Source organism: Lampetra fluviatilis, chromosome 66 (genome assembly GCF_964198595.1).
Source record: "Lampetra fluviatilis chromosome 66, kcLamFluv1.1, whole genome shotgun sequence".
Classification (NCBI taxonomy): Eukaryota; Metazoa; Chordata; class Hyperoartia; order Petromyzontiformes; family Petromyzontidae; genus Lampetra; species Lampetra fluviatilis.
Window position 1 is genome coordinate 2,432,606 of NC_136340.1, and position 15,325 is coordinate 2,447,930.

Genomic DNA, 15,325 nt, shown 5'->3' on the forward strand with positions numbered 1-15,325 from the left:
CCCGACAGAGGAGTGGCAGCCTCTCCTCCGCAGTGAGCGTTCGAACATTCCACGTGGCCATCCGCAATGGTTTTTCGTTGTTTCTGGAGGAGCCCCGAGGGTTAAAATTCAATCTCCTGGCTCCGCCAAATGGGGTTTGGCCAGGAGACGTCATAAAAGCCTGACCCCCCGGGGCCTCCGGCACAAGCTTATTAATTACAGGTACACCGTAACACACACAATGACACACACACACACAGCGACACACACGCACACTGACACATAACCAGTGACACCCCATACACATAGTGATACAACAACAACCGCTATTCGCCACTAAGTGGCGGTGACGTCACCACGACGCTTGTGCCAGGCCAAGTGCACCTTGAGGCCACGTGAAGTGTCGAATGCCCGCTGGCAGGAGGTCACGGGGCAGACCCAGCAGATGCCACGGGTCGACTGACCGAGATGACCGAGATGACTGGCTGATGCACCACCTGTGCCCCCTACTGCGTCAACTTGCTGTGCTTTAGCCACCCGGCGCTCCGCTCGTTGTTGTGAGCGTCGCTCCTCCGCCCTCCGTTGTTGTTGGAGGGCGACTGCCTCCAACTGCCCAGTAGCGTCCTTCACGAGCCTCCTCCTCCACAGTGGAACACCTGGGCGAGTTGGCAGTCAAAGTGGTGGTGGTGGTAGGGGTGGTGGTGGTGGGGGTGGTGGAGGTGGTGGTGGTGGTGGTAGGGGTGGTGGTGGTGGGGGTGGTGGTTGTGGTGGTGGTGGGGGTGGGAGGGGTGGTGGTTGTGGTGGTGGTGGTGGTGGTGGGGGTGGTGGTGGTAGGGGTGGTGGTTGTGGTGGTGGTGGTGGTGGTAGGGGTGGTGGTGGGGGTGGTGGTGGTAGGGGTGGTGGTTGTGGTGGTGGTGGGGGTGGTAGGGGTGGTGGTGGTGGTAGGGGGTGGTAGGGGTGGTGGTTGTGGTGGTGGTGGGGGTGGTAGGGGTGGTGGTGGTGGTGGGGGTGGTAGGGGTGGTGGTGGTGGTGGGGGTGGTGGTGGTGGTGGTGGTTTTGGTTGTGGTGGTGGTGGTGGTGGTTGTGGTGGTGGTGGTTGTGGTGGTGGTGGTGGTTGTGGTGGTGGTGGGGGTGGTAGGGGTGGTGGTGGTGGTGGGGGTGGTGGTGGTAGGGGTGGTGGTGGTGGTGGGGGTGGTGGTGGTGGTGGTGGTTGTGGTGGTGGTGGTGGTTGTGGTGGTGGTGGGGGTGGTTCTTGATGTGAGTGGCACTCACCCAGCCGTCTCCCCAGCCGTGACCATCGCTAGGGGTGACGGCTCCACCACTCGTAACGAGCGGGGAGTGGGGGGAGGGGTGGGGGTGGAGTGGGGGGAGAGGGGTGGGGGTTGAGTGGGGGGAGGGGTGGGGGTGGAGTGGGGGGAGGGGTGGGGGTGGAGTGGGGGGAGAGGGGTGGGGGGTTGAGTGGGGGGAGGGGTGGGGGTTGAGTGGGGGGAGGGGTGGGGGTAGAGTGGGGGGAGAGGGGTGGGGGTTGAGTGGGGGGAGGGGTGGGGGTTGAGTGGGGGGAGGGGTGGGGGTGGAGTGGGGGGAGGGGTGGGGGTGGAGTGGGGGGAGGGGTGGGGGTTGAGGGGGGAGAGGGGTGGGGGTTGAGTGGGGGGAGGGGTGGGGGTTGAGTGGGGGGGAGGGGTGGGGGTGGAGTGGGGGGAGGGGTGGGGGTGGAGTGGGGGGAGGGGTGGGGGTGGAGTGGGGGGAGGGGTGGGGGTTGAGTGGGGGGAGGGGTGGGGGTGGAGTGGGGGGAGGGGTGGGGGTGAGTGGGGGGAGGGGTGGGGGTGGAGTGGGGGGAGGGGTGGGGGTTGAGTGGGGGGAGGGGTGGGGGTTGAGTGGGGGGAGGGGTGGGGGTGGAGTGGGGGAGGGGTGGGGGTTGAGTGGGGGGAGGGGTGGGGTTGAGTGGGGGGAGGGGTGGGGGTTGAGTGGGTGGAGGGGTGGGGGTTGAGGGGGGGGAGGGGTGGGGGTTGAGTGGGGGGGAGGGGTAGGGGTTGAGTGGGGGGAGGGGTGGGGGTGGAGTGGGGGGAGGGGGTGGGGGTTGAGTGGGGGGAGGGGTGGGGGTTGAGTGTGGGGAGGGGTGGGGGTGGAGTGGGGGGAGGGGTGGGGGTGGAGTGGGGGGGAGGGGTGGGGGTTGAGTGGGGGGGGGGTGGGGGTTGAGTGGGGGGTGGGGTGGGGGTGGAGTTGGGGGGAGGGGTGGGGGTGAGTGGGGGGAGGGGGTGGGGGGTGAGTGGGGGGAGGGGTGGGGGGGTGGAGTGGGGGGGAGGGGTGGGGGTGGAGTGGGGGGAGGGGTGGGGGGTGGAGTGGGGGGGAGGGGTGGGGGTGGTGTGGGGGGGTGGGGTGGGGTGGAGTGGGGGGTGGGGGTGGGGGGTGGGTGGGGGAGGGGTGGGGGTGGAGTGGGGGGAGGGGGTGGGGGTGAGTGGGGGGGAGGGGTGGGGGTGAGTGGGGGGAGGGGTGGGGGTTGGGTGGGGGGGGGGTGGGGGGTGGAGTGGGGGGAGGGGTGGGGGTGGTGGGGGGGGGGTGGGGTGAGTGGGGGGGGGTGGGGGTGGAGTGGGGGGAGGGGTGGGGGTGGAGTGGGGGGGAGGGGTGGGGGTGGAGTGGGGGGAGGGGTGGGGGTGGAGTGGGGGAGGGGTGGGGGTGGGGGGGGAGAGGGGTGGGGGGTGGAGTGGGGGGAGGGGTGGGGTGGGTGGGGGGAGGGGTGGGGGTTGAGTGGGGGGGGGGTGGGGGTTGAGTGGGGGGAGAGGTGGGGGTTGAGTGGGGGGTGAGGGGGTGGGGGTTGAGTGGGGGGAGGGGTGGGGGTTGAGTGGGGGGAGGGGTGGGGGGTTGAGTGGGGGGAGGGGTGGGGGTTGAGTGGGGGGGGGGGGTGGGGGTGAGTGGGGGGAGGGGTGGGGGTTGAGTGGGGGGGGGGTGGGGGTTGGGGGGGGAGGGGTGGGGGTTGAGTGGGGGGGGGGTGGGGGTTGGTGGGGGGTGAGGGGGTGGGGTGGTGGGGGGGGGTGGGGTGGGGGTGAGTGGGGGGTGAGGGGGTGGGGGTTGAGTGGGGGGAAGGGTGGGGGTGAGTGGGGGGGGGGGTGGGGGTGGGGGTTGAGTGGGGGGGAGGGGGTGGGGGTTGCGGGGGGGAGGGGTGGGGGTTGAGTGGGGGGAGGGGTGGGGGTGAGTGGGGGGTGAGGGGGTTGGGGGGTTGGTGGGGGGGGGGGTGGGGGTTGAGTGGGGGGTGAGGGGGTGGGGGTTGAGTGGGGGGAGGGTGGGGGTTGAGTGGGGTGAGGGGGTGGGGGTTGAGTGGGGGGGGGTGGGGGTTGAGTGGGGGGTGAGGGGTGGGGGTGGGTGGGGGGTGGGGTGGGGGTTAGTGTGGTGAGGGGTGGGGGTTGGTAGGTTGTGGGAGTGGTGGTGTGACGATGTGAGTGTGGTGTTGATGTGGGGTGATGGTGATGATGTGGAGGTGATGTTGTGATGATGGGAGTGTGGTGTTGATGGTGGGGGGTGTGGTGTTGATGTGGGAGTGGTGTGATGTGTGGTGGGTGTGATGTGGGTGTGATGTGAGGTGAGTGGGGGGTGATGTGGGAGTGTGGTGATGTTGTTGGGAGTGGTGATGTGTGAGTGATGGTGTTGATGTGGGCAGTGTTGGTGATGTGATGGGAGTGATGGTGTGATGATGGGAGTGATGGTGATGATGAGGTGAGTGATGGTGTTGATGATGGGAGTGATGGTGATGATGATGGAAGTGATGGTGATGATGATGGGGGTGATGGTGTTGTGATGTGAGTGATGGTGTGATGTTGGAGTGTGATGATGGGGGTGATGTTGTGATGATGTGAGTGATGGTGATGATGATGGGGGTGATGGTGTTGTGTGTGAGTATGGTGTTGATGATTGGAGTGATGATGATGGGGGTGATGTTGATGATGATGGGAGTGATGGTGATGATGATGGGTGTGATGGTGATGATGATGGGTGTGATGGTGTGATGTGGGGTGTTGGTGATGATGATGGGAGTGTTGGTGTGTGATGTGGTGAGTGTGGTGATGATGATGGGAGTGATGGTGGTGATGTGTTGTGATGGTGTGTGATGGTGAGTGTGGTGATGTAATGGGAGTGATGGTGATGATGATGGGGTGATGGTGATGGGGTGTGTGGTGTGATGTGGAGGTGTGGTGATGGTGAGTGATGGGTGTTGATGATGTGGTGATGGTGTTGATGGTGTGAGTGATGGTGTTGATGATGTTAGTGATGGTGTGATGAGGAATGTGGTGTGATGATGGTGTGATGGTGATGGGAGTGATGGTGTATGTGGGAGTGATGATGGTGTTGATGATGTGAGTGATGGTGTTGTGATGGAGTGTTGGTGTTGATGATGGGAGTGATGGTGATGATGATGGGAGTGATGGTGTTGATGATGTGTGAGTGATGGTGATGATGATGGGAGTGATGGTGATGATGTGGGAGTGATGGTGATGATGATGGGAGTGATGGTGTGTGATGGGTGTGGTGTTGATGATGGTGAGTGATGGTGTGATGTGGGAGTGATGGTGGTGATGATGTTAGTGATGGTGTTGATGATGGTGAGTGATGGTGATGTAATGGGAGTGATGGTGATGATGATGGGAGTGATGGTGATGGGAGTGATGGTGATGATGATGAGAGTGATGATGATGGTGAGTGCTGGTGTTGATGATGTGAGTGATGGTGTTGATGGTGTGAGTGATGGTGTGATGATGTTAGTGATGGTGATGGGATGATGGAATGATGGTGATGATGATGGTAGTGTGGTGATGGGAGTGATGGTGTTATGATGGGAGTGATGATGGTGTTTGATGTGTGTGGTGGTGTTGATGATGTGAGTGTTGGTGTTGATGATGGGGTGATGGTGATGTGATGGGAGTGATGGTGTTGATGGTGTGGGTGATGGTGTGTGATGGGAGTGATGGTGGTGGGGGTGATGGGGTTGATGATGTGTGAGTGTTTTTGTAGGTACAATGTTAAATATCGCACATAAAGCATCGCTAATGGAGTTGAGGTTGGTTAGAAGACACCCAAACTAAACTCAACAACAACAGCAACAGGAAATTCTAAACAAATTATTTTCTTGGCAATCGACAAAATCTTCTTGGTTCTTTCGGTAAAGACATCACGTAGAATGGAAATAATAAAATAATAATAATAAAACATAATAAAATAATTCTCACGACGTTTCGGCCACAACGCAAGCAGCCGTCCTCAGGTGAAGACCAGGTCTGTCGGGGAGACAGCGTCTGAATGAACAGGTCTGTCGGAAAGACAGCGTCTGAATGAACAAGTCTGTTGGAAAGACAGCGTCTGAATGAACAGGTCTGTCGGAAAGACAGCGTCTGAATGAACAGGTCTGTCAGAAAGACAGCGTCTGAATGAACAGGTCTGTCGAGAAGACAGCGTCTGAATGAACAGGTCTGTCGGAAAGACAGCGTCTGAATGAACAGGTCTGTCGGAAAGACAGCGTCTGAATGAACAGGTCCGTCGGAAAGACAGCATCTGAATGAACAGGTCTGTCGGAAAGACAGCGTCTGAATGAACAGGTCTGTCGGAAAGACAGCGTCTGAATGAACAGGTCTGTCGGAAAGACAGCATCTGAATGAACAGGTCTGTCGGAAAGACAGCGTCTGAATGAACAGGTCTGTCGGAAAGACAGCGTCTGAATGAACAGGTCCGTCGGAAAGACAGCGTCTGAATGAATAGGTCTGTCGGAAAGACAGCGTCTGAATGAACAGGTCTGTCGGAAAGACAGCGTCTGAATGAACAGGTCTGTCGAGAAGACAGCGTCTGAATGAACAGGTCTGTCGGAAAGACAGCGTCTGAATGACACGCCCCAGGCTTGGAGCGACTATTTAAACTGGGATGGAGGGGCGAAGAGCGTCTTGACAAAATAATTTGCATATCAAGAGGAATTTAGCATATTTATGGGAAATGCAGATATGCGATTAGTACTACTTGTGGAATGCGTAGGAGGTTTGGCGGGGGGTTTAAAGCCATTATGCCCGTGCGTTATGCATTTCCCATAAATATGCTAAATTCCTCTTGATATGCAAATTATTTTGTCAAGGCGCTCTTCGCCCCTCCATCCCAGCTTAAATAGTAGCTCCAAGCCTGGGGTGAGTCATTCAGACAGACCTGGTCTACACCTGAGGACGGCTGCTTGTGTTGTGGCCAAAACGTCGTGAGAATGATTTTATTATGTTTAATTTTCATTATTTTATTATTTCCATTCTACGTGACTTTACCGAAAGAACCAAGAAGATTAATCTCTGCAGTCACGAAAGCTTTAAATCGAAATTTAACCGAAAGAACCAAGAAGATGAATCCCTGCAGTCACGAAAGCTTTAAATCGAAATTTAACCGAAAGAACCAAGAAGATGAATCCCTGCAGTCACGAAAGCTTTAAATCGAAATTTAACCGAAAGAACCAAGAAGATGAATCCCTGCAGTCACGAAAGCTTTAAATCGAAATTTAAATCGACAAAATGGCGATCGGAAGAGGAGTCCGTTTCCGTAGTGGGCGGTGGCATCCGGGAGAAAGGAGGAGGGGCTTCGAGTGGGAGTGGCTACACAGAAGCCACGTGGTTTACGGAGGCGGGGGAAAGGGTGGTACCTTGAGCTGGTTTCTTAAACCATACTCTTAGGTTTTTTTCCGAGTGATGGTGATGATGATGGGAGTGATGGGTTTTTTTTCCGTAAAGTCACGTAGGTAAAAAAATTAAAATAATAAAAGTAAAATAAAAAACACTTGATACAGCTATCGTGCTGTGACGGTTCCACCTGAAGACGGAAGCTTGTGTTGCCTCCGAAACGTCGTGATTTTTATTTTATTTTTTATTTTACTTTTATTAATTTTTATTTTTTACCTACGTGACTTTACCGAAAAAAACCTGAGAATATGAATCCTTGCAGTCACGAAAGCTTCAAATCTAGAATTCTTTAAACCAATTGGGCAGTTGGGGACGGTGCCGGATTATCCTGGTAGCAGAAGTAGAATTGGAGGAGGCTCGTGAAGGATGCTGCCGCTACTGGGAAGTTGGGGGCATTGCCAGATTATCCTGGTGGCAAAAGTAGAATTGGAGGAGGCTCACGAAGGATGCTGCTGCTACTGGGCAGTTGGGGGACGGTGCCGATTATCCTGTTGGCAAAAGTAGAATTGGAGGAGGCTCGTGAAGGACGCTGCTGCTACTGGGAAGTTGGGGGCATTGCCAGATTATCGTGGTGGCAAAAGTAGAATTGGAGGAGGCTCGTGAAGGATGCTCCCGCTACTGGGAAGTTGGGGGCATTGCCGGATTATCCTGGTGGCAAAAGTAGAATTGGAGGAAGCTCACGAAGGATGCTGCCGCTACTGGGCAGTTGGGGGCATTGCCGATTTATCCTGATGGCAAAAGTAGAATTGGAGGAGGCTCACGAAGGATGCTGCCGCTACTGGGAAGTTGGGGGCATTGCCGGATTATCGTGGTGGCAAAAGTAGAATTGGAGGAGGCTCACGAAGGATGCTGCCGCTACTGGGAAGTTGGGGGCATTGCCGAATTATCCTGGTGGCAAAAGTAGCTACACATGCTACGGGCCCCGTACTTTCAAAGGCCTCACGCTAAATGCTTTCAAAGCTATCAATTCCGGTTTGGTGAGTCTGCACTCGCTCTATTACTATAGTACTACACTGCCTTCAGCTTTATGAACGACTGGGTGTTTAATGTTAGCGATTTGTCGTATTATCTGGCTGTATAGCAAATGAAAAAATACAATTACTACCTATGCAAGTTAACCATTTGTGTGTGTTAAATATTGACGTGTTTTGTTTTTAACTTCGTGCCCCGTCATGACTTATGCTACAGGCCCCGCACGAGCTTAACCCGGCACTGAGTTGTGCACAGACCCCTGGGGAGTTCGCTAAGCAATGCACCAGGGGGCGTACATCCAGAGGCGATTGATAAACGTGTTGCGATGAATACCGTGCGTGACGGGAGCCATTGGTGAATAGTAATAATGTTTACACCATTGGAACCTCCTTTGCCAGTAGCAAAATATGATAATTGGTTTTTTACCCTTTTATCTGGCAACAAAACTGACACCTTTTTTACAAGGAGTCATGTTTGCATTGACCACAATACCTGCAGTCATAATGCAAACAAAAAACACAACTCTGATAATGTATGCATTGTCCTTGAAATTGATTGGTCCACACCCGAGACAGCTTTCTATAGAGCCTAGTCTCACATGGTGTTGGACCAGATGACGCCAAAAAGCGCACAACTCAAGGACAATTAACCATTCGAGTATGAGAGCTCGGGGCAAGCATTTACACCATTGGAACCTCATTTGCCAGTAACAAAATATGATAATTGGACAGTGCATACATTATCAGAGTTATGTTTTTTGTTCGTTTGCATTACGACTGCAGGTATTGTGGTCTATGCGAACATGACTCCTTGTAAAAAAAGGTGTCAGTTTTGTTTCCAGATCAAAGGGTAAAAAAACAATTATCATATTTTGCTACTGGCAAATGAGGTTCCAATTGTGTAAATGCTTGCCCCGAGCTCTCATACTCTGATGGTGCATTGTCTTTGAGTTGTGCGTCTTTTGTCGTCATCTGGTCCAACATCATGTGAGACTAGGCTCTAAGAAGAGCTGTCTCGGGTGTGGACCAATCAACTTCAAGGACAGTGCATACATTATCAGAGTTATGTTTGTTTGTTTTTTGCATTCCGACCGCAGGTGTTGTGGTCAATGCAAACATGACCCCTTGTAAAAAAAAGGTGTCAGTTTTGTTGCCAGATAAAAGGGTAAAAAACCAATTATCAGTAATAATGTTGCATGAGTCCGCCAATATTAAATGACTACTGGCGGCATTTAAATCCACGTGGTAATCTGGAACGATGTAAAAGACCCTTCTAAACGCACTGGCCGTAACTCAATGTTCGTTTCCAAGAGTAACCTGCGATCAGCTGAACAAATTACGTGACACGAAAACGGAGCGTCCGATGAATTTAATTTTGTATTCGCTTGCCATTACTTCGCTAGCTCAGGGACAACCGCACAGAATGGACAATGTGTTAAAATGTTGACGTTCATCATTTGCACATTCACCTCGTCACAACCGTGTTGGGTCAAGCAACATGTGGGGGGGGGTGGCGGTAGCCCGAAAAGAGAAGAAAAAAAAAGGGCGGTTGAGAACCACCGATATAGAGAGACGCACAATCCCAACGATTTCGTGGACGCGTTTAACCCTCCCAGAGCGTCGCTTCCTCCGCAGGGCACCTGCAGCGCCCGCTAACTCAAACACGCGTCCGTATGTCTATCTGTTTGTCCATCCGTCCATCTGCCCATGCGTCCGTCCATCTGTACGTCCATCCGTCCATCTATCCATCCATTCGTACATCCGTCCGTCCTCCTCGACATCATACCCACCAAGGGAAAAACGCGCCCTCCAACCGGCACGCGACATGCAACAAACGGCGAAATGGCGAGTTCGGAGTTCCGCCGATTTACAACAGCAAAAAAATACAACAGCGAGGAGCCAACGCGACGATGGGGGATGGGGGGGATGGGGGGGGGACCATTTTCCAGCGTTATCCGGCGTTGACCGAGAATCATCGTAACCGGGAGAGGGATGGGGGGGGGGACCGTTGTCCAGCGTTGGCCGGCGCAGCTGAGACGAGTCCACGCAAGACAACAACGCTAAACGACTCGAGGACATCGAAGCAAAAAATGTGATATGCGACCACAGCGACGGAAGGCGAGGTATCGTGCTCATATGAACGTGCAGTAAAGTTCATCGCAGGGTTAGTCTTTTCTTAGTTTTTTTGGCCACAAGTGTGCACATAGCCTGGCACAAGCGCCGTGGTGACGTCACCACCAATTGGTGGTGAATGGCGGCTGTTGTTGATGTGCAAAAATGCCTTTCTCCACCGGCACAGGAAAGGAGGTTTCATCATCGCGTGCGATCAACGGCATGCACGAATGTGATTCGTTTGGCCCACTCACCCACCCACTCATGTACCCACTCGATCGCTCATGCACCCACCCACTCACTCACCCACCCACCCACTCGCTCGCCCACCCACCCACCCACCTGGTGAGTTTCACAGCGACTCTCACAGCAGATCGATGCAGTCTCAAGCGAAACAATCGGCCAGATCTGCAGACCAAATGTGGATGGGTGGCAACCCTCTGAATGAGTGTGTGACTGAGTAGGTCGGTGAGTGATTCCGACGGTTGGGTGAGTGAGCCCACGTGTCAAACGGAGCGATCATAGGCCTATCGCCGTATGGATCAATCTTCCGCGGTAATCCTAGCAGAATATCTAGCGGGCGTTAGTCTACAGCGATGCGAATGTTGGGCCAGGCGAATGGACAATGGCGTGCGGCGGTACAATCTTTCATGCTGTGAATCTATGTCGAACTCTAGCAGGGGAGGGGTTTCCGTAGAATCTACAGCAGCGTTGGGCCCGGAGGACCCAAGAGGGGATCGGGCTTTTACGTAATCTCGCGGGGTGAATGTACAATAAGATGGGACCAATAGAATCACCGTAGTACGAGTGTCTGGCGGTACCCAGGCAGTGGGGCAAAAAAGTGTGGCACGGGTCTACGGAATTTCACCGTAGCTAAGTATCTACAGTGGACTAAACTACCCCGGGCCTCAATACAAATGGCGGCTTTTACCAACATGGCGTTCCTCGGGGGCACTGCCCCCCCCGCCCCCTAGTGGCCCTTAGTGGTAGTGTAGGGGTGGGACATCATCAGCATCATCATCACGATCAACGAGGCGAGGGTGCTCCCGTTAGCAGTTTAATCTTTTGTGCTAATATGCTCAAGTGTGGTGCTCACATCTTTCTGGCACCGATCTCCCAACATCTACGTGGTCGTCGTCGTCGTTGTGAAGCCATTCTCCGTGACGTCATCCTCTCTTTCCGGCTCCTTCCATCTTCCCCCAAACAACACACTTTACATTTGCCCCTTGCCCGCCATATACGTGCGTGTGTACGTCCAAATAGCGCCCCGTTTCCTTCTCATCCTTGCCGCATCACCACCACCACCACCGTCATCATCATCATCATCAGCAGGGTCATCATCATTCTTCTTCTGCGAGCGACATCTGCCTCTCTGTTGGCAACGCCATTTCGAGTGCCAACATCGTCACCTCAGTAAGTCTCTTTCGACGTTCCAAGTCTCGCAGGGCAGAGGGGAGAGGGGTGGAGGGTTACACACGCCCGACCCATACACCCCGACCCTACAAAGACAAAGATCCCCCGTGTAGCCTTAACAGACTACTGGGGCAAGTGCTGTTAGCGAGCAGCACCTATGAAGGTCGGCACGGCGCACGAGGGGGTGGGTGGCCAGCACCACGCCCGGCCGTCTTTGTCTCCCGGATGACGGTGTTTATACACCGCACTCATTTGAGGCTGAGTAGACCTAGGGGAGGCCCAGGACAAGTTCAGATATTGATCACCGGTGTTGCTAGCCCGTGAGCGGGAATCGAACTCGGGCCGCCGGGTTCGTAGCGCAGCGCTCAACTAAGAACTCGACGCTCCCTACGACCCACGCACCCCGGCCCACGCACCGCCACCACCACCACCAACTTCCTCAGTGCCTTGGGAGCCCCCCACCCTCACCGCCTCGCACAACCCTAACCCCTCTCCCACCCATACCGCGTACCCACCAAAGGTTACATCGACAGCAGAGGGCCGGCAGGCGGGGGGGCAACATTATACAGAATGTGATATCTGTCTCTGCTTATTTGTCTGTCTATACGTCTCTGGTTCTGTGTTGTATCTCTCTCTCAAATTAAGCATTCTCAGGAAGAACGTAATCAACCAGGTAGGGTGTTGACCGTCATGTTATCCGACTGTCTGTTGTATCGCATTACATTTCTAAGTCTACTAGATTTGCGTTTCTATTTCATTTATACCTGACGATGATTGCCTGTGTTGCAATCGAAAGGTCGTATGCTAGTATTTATTATTTTCTTTTTATACGTGACTTTACCGAAAGAACCAAAGAGTAATTATACAGAATACATTGGCGGCATCAACATGTACAGCGCGAATCGCAAGGACAATCGTTCCCTTCTCAACGACGACGACGACGAAACCGAGCACTTTGCGAGCGAGCGATCGATCGATCCGGAGCAGAGGTCGCAACCGGGTACCCGAAACCCGTACCCTACCCGATACCCGGCTACCCGTACCTGGCCGGGCACGGGTACGGGTACCCGATTTTGACCCTGGTGCGGCCGGGTACGGGTAGGCCGTGAGTCACTGGTGAGTCACCGTTTGTCACTCATTTCCCAACGTCTTGTCTCTTCTCACAATTCAAGTTCCTAGAATCAACCCACCCGCGCCTGCAACATGGCTTCATCCCAGAGGTCGCAATCGGGTACCCGATACTCGTACCCTACCCGATACCCGGCCGGGTACGGGTAGCCGGGTATTGGGTAGGGTACGGGTACCCGTTTGCGACCCTGGTGCGTCCGGGTACGGGTACGGGGGGTAAGGAATCAAAACCCGTTTGCGACCTCTGACCCGGAGGGAGCGGAGTCGCGTCGCGTCGCTTATTTTTAGCCGAAGCTCTGGGGAGGAGTCTCCGATTCCTCCCCTTGCAGTGATCATCACGTCACCTGAAGGCGGTGGCAGCGTCTTGTGTGGATACCGGACAAAATTAAAAACGGATTGATGTGGGTGGGGGAGGGTTCACAGGGGGGGGAGGGACAGGGGGGGGGCGGGGGGGGTTGCGTAATGTTGGGCGCTCGCGGGTGAACGAACGAGCGAGCGAGCGTGCGTGTGTGCGTGTGTGTGTGCGTGTGTGTGTGTGTGTACGTGCGTGTGTGTGTACGTGTGTGTGTGCGTATGTGTGTGAGCGTGTGTGTGTGTGGGAGTTTGTCCAGCCAGCCGGAGCGCCATGCACGGCGAGGTGCGCAGAGTCTCGGTTGGAACTCCGACTCGGGGCGACCGGTCGCAAGGGACGTGGTCAGTTTGCGCGTGTGTGTGTGTGTCTGTCCGTGAGCGCGTCAGCGCGTCAGGCGACACGAACGCAGCGTCGGGACGACGAGGCAAGAGATGGAGCGAGGAAGGAATGTGAAGAGAGGAGCTCTGTCCGTGATGCTGTGGCAAGGTGCGGGTAGGAGCGGGGCGGTGGGGGGCAGCGTTCGTGGGCATGGTGGGTGGGGGGAAGGGGAGCCGGTGGGTTCTAGCCGCGACCGTAACCACCACCCAGCGCGCTCCAATTGGCCGTGGAAACCCGATCCTGATCCCGGATCGGGGCCGACAGAAAGGCCGAGACGGGAGAAAGTTTCGCCGTTTCTGCGGCGCCGGTGCCAAGCGCCCGGTTTTATAGCGGCTGGTTTTATAGCGGCCGGTTCGAAACGGCGTTTGCTCCCAGCGTCCGATGGGCCGTCTGTTCGGCTTTGGGGTTTTTTCTCTGAAGGTCGGTGAAATCCGGTCGGAGGCGGTCGGAGGCGGTCGGAGGCGGTGTTTTCTTTTCTTTCTTACGGCTGACGTGGTGAGGTGCTGCTTAGTGGGGTCACCGAGCTGAAAAGTCGACGAAGTTGCGGCCACGGAGCGCTTCCTCACCAAAACTTCACCAAAACGTCACCAGAACCTCATCAAATCCGAGCCATTTCACCAAAGCTTCATCAAAACTTCACCAAACCCGAGCAACTTCACCAAAGCTTCACCAAAACCTTCACCAAACCCGAGCCACTTCACCAAAGCTTCACCAAAACCTCACCAAAACCTTCACCAAACCCGAGCCATTTCACCAAAACTTCACCAATACCTCACCAACCCTTCACCAAACCCGAGCCACTTCACCAAAACTTCACCAAAACCTCACCAAAACCTTCACCAAACCCGAGCCACGTCACCAAAACTCCACCAAAACTTCACCAAAACCTTCACCAAAACCCGAGCCACTTCACCAAAACTCCACCAAAACTCCTCCAAAACCCGAGCCACCTCTTCACCAAACGCGTAGCCGCTGCACCAAAACGTCACCAAAACCTCGAGCCGGCTTCAGCCGTCCCCGCCGCCGCTGGCCGCTTCTCCTGCGTCTGCGGTGAACGCCACCGGAGTTGAAGTCCGCCCCCCCTCCCCCGAGTTCACCGGGCCGTGCCCCCCCCCGCCCCCCGATTGGCCGGGTTTGCAGCCGTCTTGTTACACGAGGTCGGCGTGGGGGTGCGCCGGTGACGACTCAGCGTGGTTCTTAACCTCCTCCGCCCTCTGTCCGTGCATCCGTCCGTACGTCCGTACGCCCCTTGCCGGCTGGCTGGTGTTTCCTCTCCGGGCTGGTCGCGATCCGGTACCTGACCCCCCGTTCATTCCTCCCACCCCACCACACCCCCCACCGCGGCAAACGTCAAAGTCGGTGCGGGGATCTGCTCTCGTTCTTTTGTTCGAAGGCGGCAGAGGCGGCGGTGGTGGTGGTGGCGGTGGCAGTGGTGGTGGTGGTGGTGGTAGTGGTGGTGGTGGTGGTGGCAGTGGTGGTGGTGGTGGTGGCAGTGGTGGTGGTGGTGGCGGTGGTGGCGGATGTCGATTCTGACGAAACGTGACCGGGCGCGCACGCACGCCCACACACACACGTACACCCACACATGCACGCACGCCCACGCACGTACACCCACGCACGTACACTCACGCACGCACACCCACGCACGGTCACGGAGCAAATCTCCATCAGTGGCTCCGGCAAGGGTGACGGTCAGCCTCACCCCCGGGGTCAAACAAAACCTCCGCCCCCCCCCCCCCTCAGCTGCTTGACGGAGATGATGGGTCTCTTGGTGGGTGGATGAGGGGTGGGTGGAGGGGTGGGTGGGTGAGGGGTGGGTGGAGGGGTGAGTGGGTGAGTGGGTGAGTGAGTGAGTGGGTGAGTGGGTGAGTGGGTGAGTGAGTGAGTGAGTGAGTGGGTGGGTGGATGGGTTGTTGAGTGGGTGGGTGGGTGGGTGGAGGGGTGGTTGAGTAGGTGGGTGGAGGCGAGGGTGGGTGGACCGCTGTTCCACCTTCCGCCGTCGTCAGCAAGCACTGCGGCTGCACAACGGCCGGCCGGTTGTCCATCGACCGGCAAGCCTCAACCAGCTCCTGGGCGACCTCCGCTCATCGCCGTCTGTCCCTCCTCCTCATCCTCCTCATCATCATCCATCCTCCTCCATCCTCCTCCATCCTCCTCCTCATCCTCCTCCATCCTCCTCCATCCTCCTCCATCCTCCTCCATCCTCGTCCATCTCGTCCATCTCGTCCATCCTCGTTCAAGCCGTCGGCGTGGTGGTGGTGGTGGTGGTGGTGGTGGTGGTGGTGGTGGTGGTGGTGGTGGTG